Below are 15880 nucleotides of genomic sequence, written 5' to 3' on the forward strand. Positions count from 1 at the left end.
TGGATGTATTTACCAGCGAAACGTCGTACTCAAACTGTAAATGTGGATTAACTCTTCAACACACCGGTGGGCTGAAATAGTGAATTATTTGTCTTTTGTCAACGCGACACTTTTTTTGCTGATTTGCCGTGTCGGGTGGTGGAGGGTTACGACACATTTATAAATAAACGCGATCTAACCCAAAAACCTTTATTATGAAGAGTGTTGATGTTGGACTCAGGTGAAGAGTGTTGATGTTGGACTCAGGTGAAGAGTGTTGATGTTGGACTCAGGTGAAGAGTGTTGATGTTGGACTCAGGTGAGGAGTGTTGATGTTGGACTCAGGTGAAGAGTGTTGATGTTAGACTCAGGTGAAGAGTGTTGATGTTGGACTCAGGTGAAGAGTGTTGATGTTGGACTCAGGTGAAGAGTGTTGATGTTGGACTCAGGTGAAGAGTGTTGATGTTGGACTCAGGTGAAGAGTATTGATGTTGGACTCAGGTGAGGAGTGTTGATGTTGGACTCAGGTGAAGAGTGTTGATGTTGGACTCAGGTGAAGAGTGTTGATGTTAGACTCAGGTGAAGAGTGTTGATGTTAGACTCAGGTGAAGAGTGTTGATGTTGGACTCAGGTGAAGAGTGTTGATGTTGGACTCAGGTGAAGAGTGTTGATGTTAGACTCAGGTGAAGAGTGTTGATGTTGGACTCAGGTGAAGAGTGTTGCTGTTGGACTCAGGTGAGGAGTGTTGATGTTAGACTCAGGTGAAGAGTGTTGATGTTGGACTCAGGTGAAGAGTGTTGATGTTGGACTCAGGTGAAGAGTGTTGATGTTGGACTCAGGTGAAGAGTGTTGATGTTGGACTCAGGTGAAGAGTGTTGGTGTTGGACTCAGGTGAAGAGTTTTGATGTTGGATTCAGGTGAAGAGTGTTGATGTTGGACTCAGGGGAAGAGTGTTGATGTTGGACTCAGGTGAAGAGTGTTGATGTTAGACTCAGGTGAGGAGTGTTGATGTTAGACTCATATATATAAAACCGGGAGCAAGCGAGGGCTTTACCATTCTGGCGAATTGCCCGATGATGCTGGATGTTTTTACCAGCGAAACGTCGTACTCAAACTGTAAATGTGGATTAACTCTTCAACACACCGGTGGGCTGAAGTAGTGAATTATTTGTCTTTTGTCAACGTGACACTTTTTTTGCTGATTTGCCGTGTCGGGTGGTGGAGGGTTACGACACATTTATAAATAAACGCGATCTAACCCAAAAACCTTTATTATGAAGAGTGTTGATGTTGGACTCAGGTGAAGAGTGTTGATGTTAGACTCAGGTGAAGAGTGTTGATGTTGGACTCAGGTGAAGAGTGTTGATGTTGGACTCAGGTGAAGAGTGTTGATGTTGGACTCAGGTGAAGAGTGTTGATGTTGGACTCAGGTGAAGAGTATTGATGTTGGACTAAGGTGAAGAGTGTTGATGTTGGACTCAGGTGAGGAGTGTTGATGTTAGACTCAGGTGAAGAGTGTTGATGTTGGACTCAGGTGAAGAGTATTGATGTTGAAACTCAGGTGAAGAGTGTTGATGTTGGACTCAGGTTAAGAGTGTTGATGTTGGACTCAGGTGAAGAGTGTTGATGTTGGACTCAGGTGAAGAGTGTTGGTGTTGGACTCAGGTGAAGAGTGTTGATGTTGGACTCAGGTGAAGAGTGTTGATGTTGGACTCAGGTGAAGAGTGTTGATGTTGGACTCAGGGGAAGAGTGTTGATGTTGGACTCAGGTGAAGAGTGTTGATGTTAGACTCAGGTGAGGAGTGTTGATGTTAGACTCATATATATAAAACCGGGAGCAAGCGAGGGCTTTACCATTCTGGCGAATTGCCCGATGATGCTGGATGTTTTTACCAGCGAAACGTCGTACTCAAACTGTAAATGTGGATTAACTCTTCAACACACCGGTGGGCTGAAGTAGTGAATTATTTGTCTTTTGTCAACGTGACACTTTTTTTGCTGATTTGCCGTGTCGGGTGGTGGAGGGTTACGACACATTTATAAATAAACGCGATCTAACCCAAAAACCTTTATTATGAAGAGTGTTGATGTTGGACTCAGGTGAAGAGTGTTGATGTTAGACTCAGGTGAAGAGTGTTGATGTTGGACTCAGGTGAAGAGTGTTGATGTTGGACTCAGGTGAAGAGTGTTGATGTTGGACTCAGGTGAAGAGTGTTGATGTTGGACTCAGGTGAAGAGTATTGATGTTGGACTAAGGTGAAGAGTGTTGATGTTGGACTCAGGTGAGGAGTGTTGATGTTAGACTCAGGTGAAGAGTGTTGATGTTGGACTCAGGTGAAGAGTATTGATGTTGAAACTCAGGTGAAGAGTGTTGATGTTGGACTCAGGTTAAGAGTGTTGATGTTGGACTCAGGTGAAGAGTGTTGATGTTGGACTCAGGTGAAGAGTGTTGGTGTTGGACTCAGGTGAAGAGTGTTGATGTTGGACTCAGGTGAAGAGTGTTGATGTTGGACTCAGGTGAAGAGTGTTGATGTTGGACTCAGGTGAAGATTGTTGATGTTGGACTCAGGTGAAGAGTGTTGATGTTGGACTCAGGTGAAGAGTGTTGATGTTGGACTCAGGTGAAGAGTGTTGATGTTGGACTCAGGTGAAGAGTGTTGATGTTGGACTCAGGTGAAGAGTGTTGATGTTGGACTCAGGTGAAGAGTGTTGATGTTGGACTCAGGTGAAGAGTGTTGATGTTGGACTCAGGTGAAGAGTGTTGATGTTAGACTCAGGTGAGGAGTGTTGATGTTAGACTCATATATATAAAACCGGGAGCAAGCGAGGGCTTTACCATTCTGGCGAATTGCCCGATGATGCTGGATGTATTTACCAGCGAAACGTCGTACTCAAACTGTAAATGTGGATTAACTCTTCAACACACCGGTGGGCTGAAGTAGTGAATTATTTGTCTTTTGTCAACGTGACACTTTTTTTGCTGATTTGCCGTGTCGGGTGGTGGAGGGTTACGACACATTTATAAATAAACGCGATCTAACCCAAAAACCTTTATTATGAAGAGTGTTGATGTTGGACTCAGGTGAAGAGTGTTGATGTTGGACTCAGGTGAAGAGTGTTGATGTTGGACTCAGGTGAAGAGTGTTGATGTTGGACTCAGGTGAAGAGTATTGATGTTGGACTCAGGTGAGGAGTGTTGATGTTGGACTCAGGTGAAGAGTGTTGATGTTGGACTCAGGTGAAGAGTGTTGATGTTAGACTCAGGTGAAGAGTGTTGATGTTAGACTCAGGTGAAGAGTGTTGATGTTGGACTCAGGTGAAGAGTGTTGATGTTGGACTCAGGTGAAGAGTGTTGATGTTAGACTCAGGTGAAGAGTGTTGATGTTGGACTCAGGTGAAGAGTGTTGCTGTTGGACTCAGGTGAGGAGTGTTGATGTTAGACTCAGGTGAAGAGTGTTGATGTTGGACTCAGGTGAAGAGTGTTGATGTTGGACTCAGGTGAAGAGTGTTGATGTTGGACTCAGGTGAAGAGTGTTGATGTTGGACTCAGGTGAAGAGTGTTGGTGTTGGACTCAGGTGAAGAGTTTTGATGTTGGATTCAGGTGAAGAGTGTTGATGTTGGACTCAGGGGAAGAGTGTTGATGTTGGACTCAGGTGAAGAGTGTTGATGTTAGACTCAGGTGAGGAGTGTTGATGTTAGACTCATATATATAAAACCGGGAGCAAGCGAGGGCTTTACCATTCTGGCGAATTGCCCGATGATGCTGGATGTTTTTACCAGCGAAACGTCGTACTCAAACTGTAAATGTGGATTAACTCTTCAACACACCGGTGGGCTGAAGTAGTGAATTATTTGTCTTTTGTCAACGTGACACTTTTTTTGCTGATTTGCCGTGTCGGGTGGTGGAGGGTTACGACACATTTATAAATAAACGCGATCTAACCCAAAAACCTTTATTATGAAGAGTGTTGATGTTGGACTCAGGTGAAGAGTGTTGATGTTAGACTCAGGTGAAGAGTGTTGATGTTGGACTCAGGTGAAGAGTGTTGATGTTGGACTCAGGTGAAGAGTGTTGATGTTGGACTCAGGTGAAGAGTGTTGATGTTGGACTCAGGTGAAGAGTATTGATGTTGGACTAAGTTGAAGAGTGTTGATGTTGGACTCAGGTGAGGAGTGTTGATGTTAGACTCAGGTGAAGAGTGTTGATGTTGGACTCAGGTGAAGAGTATTGATGTTGGACTCAGGTGAAGAGTGTTGATGTTGGACTCAGGTTAAGAGTGTTGATGTTGGACTCAGGTGAAGAGTGTTGATGTTGGACTCAGGTGAAGAGTGTTGGTGTTGGACTCAGGTGAAGAGTGTTGATGTTGGACTCAGGTGAAGAGTGTTGATGTTGGACTCAGGTGAAGAGTGTTGATGTTGGACTCAGGTGAAGATTGTTGATGTTGGACTCAGGTGAAGAGTGTTGATGTTGGACTCAGGTGAAGAGTGTTGATGTTGGACTCAGGTGAAGAGTGTTGATGTTGGACTCAGGTGAAGAGTGTTGATGTTGGACTCAGGTGAAGAGTGTTGATGTTGGACTCAGGTGAAGAGTGTTGATGTTGGACTCAGGTGAAGAGTGTTGATGTTGGACTCAGGTGAAGAGTGTTGATGTTAGACTCAGGTGAGGAGTGTTGATGTTAGACTCATATATATAAAACCGGGAGCAAGCGAGGGCTTTACCATTCTGGCGAATTGCCCGATGATGCTGGATGTATTTACCAGCGAAACGTCGTACTCAAACTGTAAATGTGGATTAACTCTTCAACACACCGGTGGGCTGAAGTAGTGAATTATTTGTCTTTTGTCAACGTGACACTTTTTTTGCTGATTTGCCGTGTCGGGTGGTGGAGGGTTACGACACATTTATAAATAAACGTGATCTAACCCAAAAACCTTTATTATGAAGAGTGTTGATGTTGGACTCAGGTGAAGAGTGTTGATGTTAGACTCAGGTGAAGAGTGTTGATGTTGGACTCAGGTGAAGAGTGTTGATGTTGGACTCAGGTGAAGAGTATTGATGTTGGACTCAGGTGAAGAGTGTTGATGTTGGACTCAGGTGAAGAGTATTGATGTTGGACTAAGGTGAAGAGTGTTGATGTTGGACTCAGGTGAGGAGTGTTGATGTTAGACTCAGGTGAAGAGTGTTGATGTTGGACTCAGGTGAAGAGTATTGATGTTGGACTCAGGTGAAGAGTGTTGATGTTGGACTCAGGTTAAGAGTGTTGATGTTGGACTCAGGTGAAGAGTGTTGATGTTGGACTCAGGTGAAGAGTGTTGGTGTTGGACTCAGGTGAAGAGTGTTGATGTTGGACTCAGGTGAAGAGTGTTGATGTTGGACTCAGGTGAAGAGTGTTGATGTTGGACTCAGGTGAAGATTGTTGATGTTGGACTCAGGTGAAGAGTGTTGATGTTGGACTCAGGTGAAGAGTGTTGATGTTAGACTCAGGTGAAGAGTGTTGATGTTGGACTCAGGTGAAGAGTGTTGATGTTGGACTCAGGTGAAGAGTGTTGATGTTGGACTCAGGTGAAGAGTGTTGATGTTGGACTCAGGGGAAGAATGTGTATGTTGGACTCAGGTGAAGAGTGTTGATGTTGGACTCAGGTGAAGAGTGTTGATGTTGGACTCAGGTGAAGAGTGTTGATGTTGGACTCAGGTGAAGAGTGTTGATGTTAGACTCAGGTGAGGAGTGTTGATGTTAGACTCATATATATAAAACCGGGAGCAAGCGAGGGCTTTACCATTCTGGCGAATTGCCCGATGATGCTGGATGTATTTACCAGCGAAACGTCGTACTCAAACTGTAAATGTGGATTAACTCTTCAACACACCGGTGGGCTGAAATAGTGAATTATTTGTCTTTTGTCAACGCGACACTTTTTTTGCTGATTTGCCGTGTCGGGTGGTGGAGGGTTACGACACATTTATAAATAAACGCGATCTAACCCATAAACCTTTATTATGAAGAGTGTTGATGTTGGACTCAGGTGAAGAGTGTTGATGTTAGACTCAGGTGAAGAGTTTTGATGTTGGACTCAGGTGAAGAGTGTTGATGTTAGACTCAGGTGAAGAGTGTTGATGTTAGACTCAGGTGAAGAGTGTTGATGTTGGACTCAGGTGAAGAGTGTTGATGTTGGACTCAGGTGAAGAGTGTTGATGTTAGACTCAGGTGAAGAGTGTTGATGTTGGACTCAGGTGAAGAGTGTTGATGTTGGACTCAGGTGAGGAGTGTTGATGTTAGACTCAGGTGAAGAGTGTTGATGTTGGACTCAGGTGAAGAGTGTTGATGTTGGACTCAGGTGAAGAGTGTTGATGTTGGACTCAGGTGAAGAGTGTTGATGTTGGACTCAGGTGAAGAGTGTTGATGTTGGACTCAGGTGAAGAGTGTTGATGTTGGACTCAGGTGAAGAGTGTTGATGTTGGACTCAGGTGAAGAGTGTTGATGTTAGACTCAGGTGAGGAGTGTTGATGTTAGACTCATATATATAAAACCGGGAGCAAGCGAGGGCTTTACCATTCTGGCGAATTGCCCGATGATGCTGGATGTATTTACCAGCGAAACGTCGTACTCAAACTGTAAATGTGGATTAACTCTTCAACACACCGGTGGGCTGAAATAGTGAATTATTTGTCTTTTGTCAACGCGACACTTTTTTTGCTGATTTGCCGTGTCGGGTGGTGGAGGGTTACGACACATTTATAAATAAACGCGATCTAACCCAAAAACCTTTATTATGAAGAGTGTTGATGTTGGACTCAGGTGAAGAGTGTTGATGTTAGACTCAGGTGAAGAGTGTTGATGTTGGACTCAGGTGAAGAGTGTTGATGTTGGACTCAGGTGAAGAGTGTTGATGTTGGACTCAGGTGAAGAGTGTTGATGTTGGACTCAGGTGAAGAGTATTGATGTTGGACTAAGGTGAAGAGTGTTGATGTTGGACTCAGGTGAGGAGTGTTGATGTTAGACTCAGGTGAAGAGTGTTGATGTTGGACTCAGGTGAAGAGTATTGATGTTGGACTCAGGTGAAGAGTGTTGATGTTGGACTCAGGTTAAGAGTGTTGATGTTGGACTCAGGTGAAGAGTGTTGATGTTGGACTCAGGTGAAGAGTGTTGGTGTTGGACTCAGGTGAAGAGTGTTGATGTTGGACTCAGGTGAAGAGTGTTGATGTTGGACTCAGGTGAAGAGTGTTGATGTTGGACTCAGGTGAAGATTGTTGATGTTGGACTCAGGTGAAGAGTGTTGATGTTGGACTCAGGTGAAGAGTGTTGATGTCAGACTCAGGTGAAGAGTGTTGATGTTGGACTCAGGTGAAGAGTGTTGATGTTGGACTCAGGTGAAGAGTGTTGATGTTGGACTCAGGTGAAGAGTGTTGATGTTGGACTCAGGTGAAGAGTGTTGATGTTGGACTCAGGTGAAGAGTGTTGATGTTGGACTCAGGTGAAGAGTGTTGATGTTGGACTCAGGTGAAGAGTGTTGATGTTGGACTCAGGTGAAGAGTGTTGATGTTAGACTCAGGTGAGGAGTGTTGATGTTAGACTCATATATATAAAACCGGGAGCAAGCGAGGGCTTTACCATTCTGGCGAATTGCCCGATGATGCTGGATGTATTTACCAGCGAAACGTCGTACTCAAACTGTAAATGTGGATTAACTCTTCAACACACCGGTGGGCTGAAATAGTGAATTATTTGTCTTTTGTCAACGCGACACTTTTTTTGCTGATTTGCCGTGTCGGGTGGTGGAGGGTTACGACACATTTATAAATAAACGCGATCTAACCCAAAAACCTTTATTATGAAGAGTGTTGATGTTGGACTCAGGTGAAGAGTGTTGATGTTAGACTCAGGTGAAGAGTTTTGATGTTGGACTCAGGTGAAGAGTGTTGATGTTGGACTCAGGTGAAGAGTGTTGATGTTGGACTCAGGTGAAGAGTGTTGATGTTGGACTCAGGTGAAGAGTATTGATGTTGGACTCAGGTGAGGAGTGTTGATGTTGGACTCAGGTGAAGAGTGTTGATGTTGGACTCAGGTGAAGAGTGTTGATGTTAGACTCAGGTGAAGAGTGTTGATGTTAGACTCAGGTGAAGAGTGTTGATGTTGGACTCAGGTGAAGAGTGTTGATGTTGGACTCAGGTGAGGAGTGTTGATGTTGGACTCAGGTGAAGAGTGTTGATGTTGGACTCAGGTGAAGAGTGTTGATGTTAGACTCAGGTGAAGAGTGTTGATGTTAGACTCAGGTGAAGAGTGTTGATGTTGGACTCAGGTGAAGAGTGTTGATGTTGGACTCAGGTGAAGAGTGTTGATGTTAGACTCAGGTGAAGAGTGTTGATGTTGGACTCAGGTGAAGAGTGTTGATGTTGGACTCAGGTGAGGAGTGTTGATGTTAGACTCAGGTGAAGAGTGTTGATGTTGGACTCAGGTGAAGAGTGTTGATGTTGGACTCAGGTGAAGAGTGTTGATGTTGGACTCAGGTGAAGAGTGTTGATGTTGGACTCAGGTGAAGAGTGTTGATGTTGGACTCAGGTGAAGAGTGTTGATGTTGGACTCAGGTGAAGAGTGTTGATGTTGGACTCAGGTGAAGAGTGTTGATGTTAGACTCAGGTGAGGAGTGTTGATGTTAGACTCATATATATAAAACCGGGAGCAAGCGAGGGCTTTACCATTCTGGCGAATTGCCCGATGATGCTGGATGTATTTACCAGCGAAACGTCGTACTCAAACTGTAAATGTGGATTAACTCTTCAACACACCGGTGGGCTGAAATAGTGAATTATTTGTCTTTTGTCAACGCGACACTTTTTTTGCTGATTTGCCGTGTCGGGTGGTGGAGGGTTACGACACATTTATAAATAAACGCGATCTAACCCAAAAACCTTTATTATGAAGAGTGTTGATGTTGGACTCAGGTGAAGAGTGTTGATGTTGGACTCAGGTGAAGAGTGTTGATGTTGGACTCAGGTGAAGAGCATTGATGTTGGACTCAGGTGAGGAGTGTTGATGTTGGACTCAGGTGAAGAGTGTTGATGTTGGACTCAGGTGAAGAGTGTTGATGTTAGACTCAGGTGAAGAGTGTTGATGTTGAACTCAGGTGAAGAGTGTTGATGTTGGACTCAGGTGAAGAGTGTTGATGTTGGACTCAGGTGAAGAGTGTTGATGTTGGACTCAGGTGAAGAGTGTTGATGTTGGACTCAGGTGAAGAGTGTTGGTGTTGGACTCAGGTGAAGAGTGTTGATGTTGGACTCAGGTGAAGAGTGTTGATGTTGGACTCAGGTGAAGAGTGTTGATGTTGGACTCAGGTGAAGAGTGTTGATGTTGGACTCAGGTGAAGAGTGTTGATGTTGGACTCAGGTGAAGAGTGTTGATGTAGAACTCAGGTGAAGAGTGTTGATGTTGGCCTCAGGTGAAGAGTGTTGATGTTGGACTCAGGTGAAGAGTGTTTATGTTGGACTCAGTTGAAGATTGTTGATGTTGGACTCAGGTGAAGAGTGTTGATGTTGGACTCAGGTGAAGAGTGTTGATGTTAGACTCAGGTGAAGAGTGTTGATGTTAGACTCAGGTGAAGAGTGTTGATGTTGGACTCAGGTGAAGAGTGTTGATGTTGGACTCAGGTGAAGAGTGTTGATGTTGGACTCAGGTGAAGAGTGTTGATGTTGGACTCAGGTGAAGAGTATTGATGTTGGACTAAGGTGAAGAGTGTTGATGTTGGACTCAGGTGAGGAGTGTTGATGTTAGACTCAGGTGAAGAGTGTTGATGTTGGACTCAGGTGAAGAGTATTGATGTTGGACTCAGGTGAAGAGTGTTGATGTTGGACTCAGGTTAAGAGTGTTGATGTTGGACTCAGGTGAAGAGTGTTGATGTTGGACTCAGGTGAAGAGTGTTGGTGTTGGACTCAGGTGAAGAGTGTTGATGTTGGACTCAGGTGAAGAGTGTTGATGTTGGACTCAGGTGAAGAGTGTTGATGTTGGACTCAGGTGAAGATTGTTGATGTTGGACTCAGGTGAAGAGTGTTGATGTTGGACTCAGGTGAAGAGTGTTGATGTCAGACTCAGGTGAAGAGTGTTGATGTTGGACTCAGGTGAAGAGTGTTGATGTTGGACTCAGGTGAAGAGTGTTGATGTTGGACTCAGGTGAAGAGTGTTGATGTTGGACTCAGGTGAAGAGTGTTGATGTTGGACTCAGGTGAAGAGTGTTGATGTTGGACTCAGGTGAAGAGTGTTGATGTTGGACTCAGGTGAAGAGTGTTGATGTTGGACTCAGGTGAAGAGTGTTGATGTTAGACTCAGGTGAGGAGTGTTGATGTTAGACTCATATATATAAAACCGGGAGCAAGCGAGGGCTTTACCATTCTGGCGAATTGCCCGATGATGCTGGATGTATTTACCAGCGAAACGTCGTACTCAAACTGTAAATGTGGATTAACTCTTCAACACACCGGTGGGCTGAAATAGTGAATTATTTGTCTTTTGTCAACGCGACACTTTTTTTGCTGATTTGCCGTGTCGGGTGGTGGAGGGTTACGACACATTTATAAATAAACGCGATCTAACCCAAAAACCTTTATTATGAAGAGTGTTGATGTTGGACTCAGGTGAAGAGTGTTGATGTTAGACTCAGGTGAAGAGTTTTGATGTTGGACTCAGGTGAAGAGTGTTGATGTTGGACTCAGGTGAAGAGTGTTGATGTTGGACTCAGGTGAAGAGTGTTGATGTTGGACTCAGGTGAAGAGTATTGATGTTGGACTCAGGTGAGGAGTGTTGATGTTGGACTCAGGTGAAGAGTGTTGATGTTGGACTCAGGTGAAGAGTGTTGATGTTAGACTCAGGTGAAGAGTGTTGATGTTAGACTCAGGTGAAGAGTGTTGATGTTGGACTCAGGTGAAGAGTGTTGATGTTGGACTCAGGTGAGGAGTGTTGATGTTGGACTCAGGTGAAGAGTGTTGATGTTGGACTCAGGTGAAGAGTGTTGATGTTAGACTCAGGTGAAGAGTGTTGATGTTAGACTCAGGTGAAGAGTGTTGATGTTGGACTCAGGTGAAGAGTGTTGATGTTGGACTCAGGTGAAGAGTGTTGATGTTAGACTCAGGTGAAGAGTGTTGATGTTGGACTCAGGTGAAGAGTGTTGATGTTGGACTCAGGTGAGGAGTGTTGATGTTAGACTCAGGTGAAGAGTGTTGATGTTGGACTCAGGTGAAGAGTGTTGATGTTGGACTCAGGTGAAGAGTGTTGATGTTGGACTCAGGTGAAGAGTGTTGATGTTGGACTCAGGTGAAGAGTGTTGATGTTGGACTCAGGTGAAGAGTGTTGATGTTGGACTCAGGTGAAGAGTGTTGATGTTGGACTCAGGTGAAGAGTGTTGATGTTAGACTCAGGTGAGGAGTGTTGATGTTAGACTCATATATATAAAACCGGGAGCAAGCGAGGGCTTTACCATTCTGGCGAATTGCCCGATGATGCTGGATGTATTTACCAGCGAAACGTCGTACTCAAACTGTAAATGTGGATTAACTCTTCAACACACCGGTGGGCTGAAATAGTGAATTATTTGTCTTTTGTCAACGCGACACTTTTTTTGCTGATTTGCCGTGTCGGGTGGTGGAGGGTTACGACACATTTATAAATAAACGCGATCTAACCCAAAAACCTTTATTATGAAGAGTGTTGATGTTGGACTCAGGTGAAGAGTGTTGATGTTGGACTCAGGTGAAGAGTGTTGATGTTGGACTCAGGTGAAGAGCATTGATGTTGGACTCAGGTGAGGAGTGTTGATGTTGGACTCAGGTGAAGAGTGTTGATGTTGGACTCAGGTGAAGAGTGTTGATGTTAGACTCAGGTGAAGAGTGTTGATGTTGAACTCAGGTGAAGAGTGTTGATGTTGGACTCAGGTGAAGAGTGTTGATGTTGGACTCAGGTGAAGAGTGTTGATGTTGGACTCAGGTGAAGAGTGTTGATGTTGGACTCAGGTGAAGAGTGTTGGTGTTGGACTCAGGTGAAGAGTGTTGATGTTGGACTCAGGTGAAGAGTGTTGATGTTGGACTCAGGTGAAGAGTGTTGATGTTGGACTCAGGTGAAGAGTGTTGATGTTGGACTCAGGTGAAGAGTGTTGATGTTGGACTCAGGTGAAGAGTGTTGATGTAGAACTCAGGTGAAGAGTGTTGATGTTGGCCTCAGGTGAAGAGTGTTGATGTTGGACTCAGGTGAAGAGTGTTTATGTTGGACTCAGTTGAAGATTGTTGATGTTGGACTCAGGTGAAGAGTGTTGATGTTGGACTCAGGTGAAGAGTGTTGATGTTAGACTCAGGTGAAGAGTGTTGATGTTAGACTCAGGTGAAGAGTGTTGATGTTGGACTCAGGTGAAGAGTGTTGATGTTAGACTCAGGTGAAGAGTGTTGATGTAGGACTCAGGTGAAGAGTGTTGATGTAGGACTCAGGTGAAGAGTGTTGATGTAGGACTCAGGTGAAGAGTGTTGATGTTGGACTCAGGTGAAGAGTGTTGATGTTGGACTCAGGTGAAGAGTGTTGATGTTGGACTCAGGTGAAGAGTGTTGATGTTAGACTCAGGTGAAGAGTGTTGATGTTGGACTCAGGTGAAGAGTGTTGATGTTGGACTCAGGTGAAGAGTGTTGATGTTGGACTCAGGTGAAGAGTGTTGATGTTGGACTCAGGTGAAGAGTGTTGATGTTGGACTCAGGTGAGGAGTGTTGATGTTGGACTCCCGGCCCTGGCGATGAAACGACGTGCGAAGTGAGATGAGGTGAGGAGTGGGGTGAGGAGGTGAGGTGAAGTTGCAGTGATGAGCGAGAAGTCATGTGATGAGTGAGGTGAGGAGCGAGAAGTGAGGTGAGGAGTGAGGTGAGGAGTGACGTGAGGAGTGAGGTGCGGAGTGAGGTGAGGAGTGAGGTGAGGAGTGAGGTGAGGAGTGAGGTGAGGAGTGAGGTGTGGAGTGAGGTGAGGAGTGAGGTGAGGAGTGACGTGAGGAGTGAGGTGAGGAGTGAGGTGAGGAGTGAGGTGAGGAGTGAGGTGAGGAGTGAAGTGAGGAGTGAGGTGAGGAGTGACGTGAGGAGTGAGGTGAGGAGTGAGGTGAGGAGTGACGTGAGGAGTGAGGTGAGGAGTGAGGTGAGGAGTGAGGTGAGGAGTGAAGTGAGGAGTGACATGAGGAGTGAGGTGAGGAGTGAGGTGAGGAGTGACGTGAGGAGTGAGGTGAGGAGTGAGGTGAGGAGTGACGTGAGGAGTGAGGTGAGGAGTGAGGTGAGGAGTGACGTGAGGAGTGAGGTGAGGAGTGAGGTGAGGAGTGAGGTGTGGAGTGAGGTGAGGAGTGAGGTGAGGAGTGAGGAGTGAGGTGAGGAGTGAGGAGGGAGTGAGGTGAGGAGTGAGGTGTGGAGTGAGGTGAGGAGTGAGTGACGTGAGGAGTGAGGTGAGGAGTGAGGTGAGGAGTGACGTGAGGAGTGAGGTGAGGAGTGAGGTGAGGAGTGACGTGAGGAGTGAGGTGAGGAGTGAGGTGAGGAGTGAGGTGTGGAGTGAGGTGAGGAGTGAGGTGAGGAGTGAGGAGTGAGGTGAGGAGTGAGGAGGGAGTGAGGTGAGGAGTGAGGTGTGGAGTGAGGTGAGGAGTGAGGTGAGGAGTGAGGTGAGGAGTGAGGATAGAGTGAGGTGAGGAGTGAGGAGTGAGGTGAGGAGTGAGGTGAGGAGTGAGGATAGAGTAAGGTGAGGAGCGAGAAGTGAGGTGAGGAGTGAGGTGAGGAGTGAGGAGTGAGGTGAGGAGTGAGGTGTGGAGTGAGGTGAGGAGTGAGGTGAGGAGTGAGGTGTGGAGTGAGGTGAGGAGTGAGGAGGTAGTGAGGTGAGGAGTGAGGTGTGGAGTGAGGAGTGAGGTGTGGAGTGAGGTGAGGAGTGAGGTGAGGAGTGAGGAGGGAGGGAGGTGAGGAGTGAGGAGTGAGAAGTGAGGAGTGAGGTGAGGAGTGAGGAGTGAGGAGTGAGGTGAGGAGTGAGGTGTGGAGTGAGGTGTGGAGTGACGTGAGGAGTGAGGTGAGGAGTGAGGTGAGGAGTGAGGAGTGAGGAGTGAGGTGAGGAGTGAGGTGTGGAGTGAGGTGTGGAGTGACGTGAGGAGTGAGGTGAGGAGTGAGGTGAGGAGTGAGGTGAGGAGTGAGGTGTGGAGTGACGTGAGGAGTGAGGTGAGGAGTGAGGTGAGGAGTGAGGTGAGGAGTGAGGAGTGATGTGAGGAGTGAGGTGAGGAGTGACGTGAGGAGTGAGGAGGGAGTGAGGTGAGGAGTGAGGAGTGAGAAGTGAGGTTAGGAGTGAGGTGAGGAGTGAGGTGAGGAGTGAAGTGAGGAGTGAGGTGTGGAGTGAGGTGAGGAGTGAGGAGTGAGGTGAGGAGTGAGGTGAGGAGTGAGGTGAGGAGTGAGGTGAGGAGTGAGGAGAGAGTGACGTGAGGAGTGAGGTGAGGAGTGAGGCGGGAGTGAGGTGAGGAGTGAGGTGAGGAGTGAGGTGAGGAGTGAGGTGAGTAGTGAGGTGAGTATTCGCAATCTGTAGACGACTTTCGCGGGCAAAGGAAGATAAATTAATAAATAACTACATAGCCGTTCAGACGAACTTGGCAGACATCAAAATGTCACCGACCGCTGATCAGACAAAGCTCCCCCGTGCAGTCCACAGGGGCCGCTGGGGCAAGTGCTGTTCGTGAGAAGCACACAGAAGTGCTGTAGCCAACACCACGCCCGACCGCCTTTGTCTCCTCAGGGCCAATGGCTTACACGGCAGCAGGGGGGAAGGACAGAAGCGATTCAGGTGTCGCGAGCGGGAATGGAACTCACACACCCCATCACCACATCACACACACCATCACCACCCTCACCACATTACACACCATCACCACCCTCACCTCATCACACACCATCACCACATCACACACCACCACCCTCACCACCCTCATCACACCATACACCATCACCACATCACACACCATCACCACCCTCACCACATCACCACCCTCACCACATCACATACCATCACCACCCTCATCACATCACACACCATCACCACATCACACACCATCACCACCTTCACCACATCACACACACACCATTACCACCCTCACCACATCAGACACCATCACCACCCTCACCACATCACACACACCATCACCACCCTCACCACATCACACACACCATCACCACCCTCACCACATCACGCACACCATCACCACCCTCACACATCACACACACACCATTACCACCCTCACCACATCACACACCATCACCACCATCACCACACTCACACACACCATCACCACAGTCACCACATCACACACCATCACCACCCTCATCACATCACACCATCACTACCCTCACCACATCACACACCATCACCACCCTCACCACATCACACACACCATCACCACCCTCACCACATCACACACACCATCACCACCCTCACCACATCACGCACACCATCACCACCCTCACACATCACACACACACCATTACCACCCTCACCACATCACACACCATCACCACCCTCACCACATCACACACACCATCAGCACCCTCACCACATCACACACCATCACCACCCTCACCACATCACACACCATTACCACCCTCACCTCATCACACACCATCACCACCCTCACCACATCACACACCATCACCACCCTCACCACATCACACACCATCACTACCCTCACCACATCACTCACCATCACCACCCTCACCACATCACACACACCATCACCACCCTTACCACATCCCACACCATCACCACCCTCACCACATCACACACACCATCACCACCCTCACCTCATCACACACCATCACCACCCTAACCACATCACACACCATAACCACCCTCACCACATCACATACACCATCACTACCCT

Source organism: Petromyzon marinus, unplaced genomic scaffold (assembly GCF_048934315.1).
Source record: "Petromyzon marinus isolate PM22_M1 ecotype Great Lakes invasive population unplaced genomic scaffold, UKy_Petmar_22M1.pri1.0 PM_Scaffold_155, whole genome shotgun sequence".
Taxonomy (NCBI): Eukaryota; Metazoa; Chordata; class Hyperoartia; order Petromyzontiformes; family Petromyzontidae; genus Petromyzon; species Petromyzon marinus.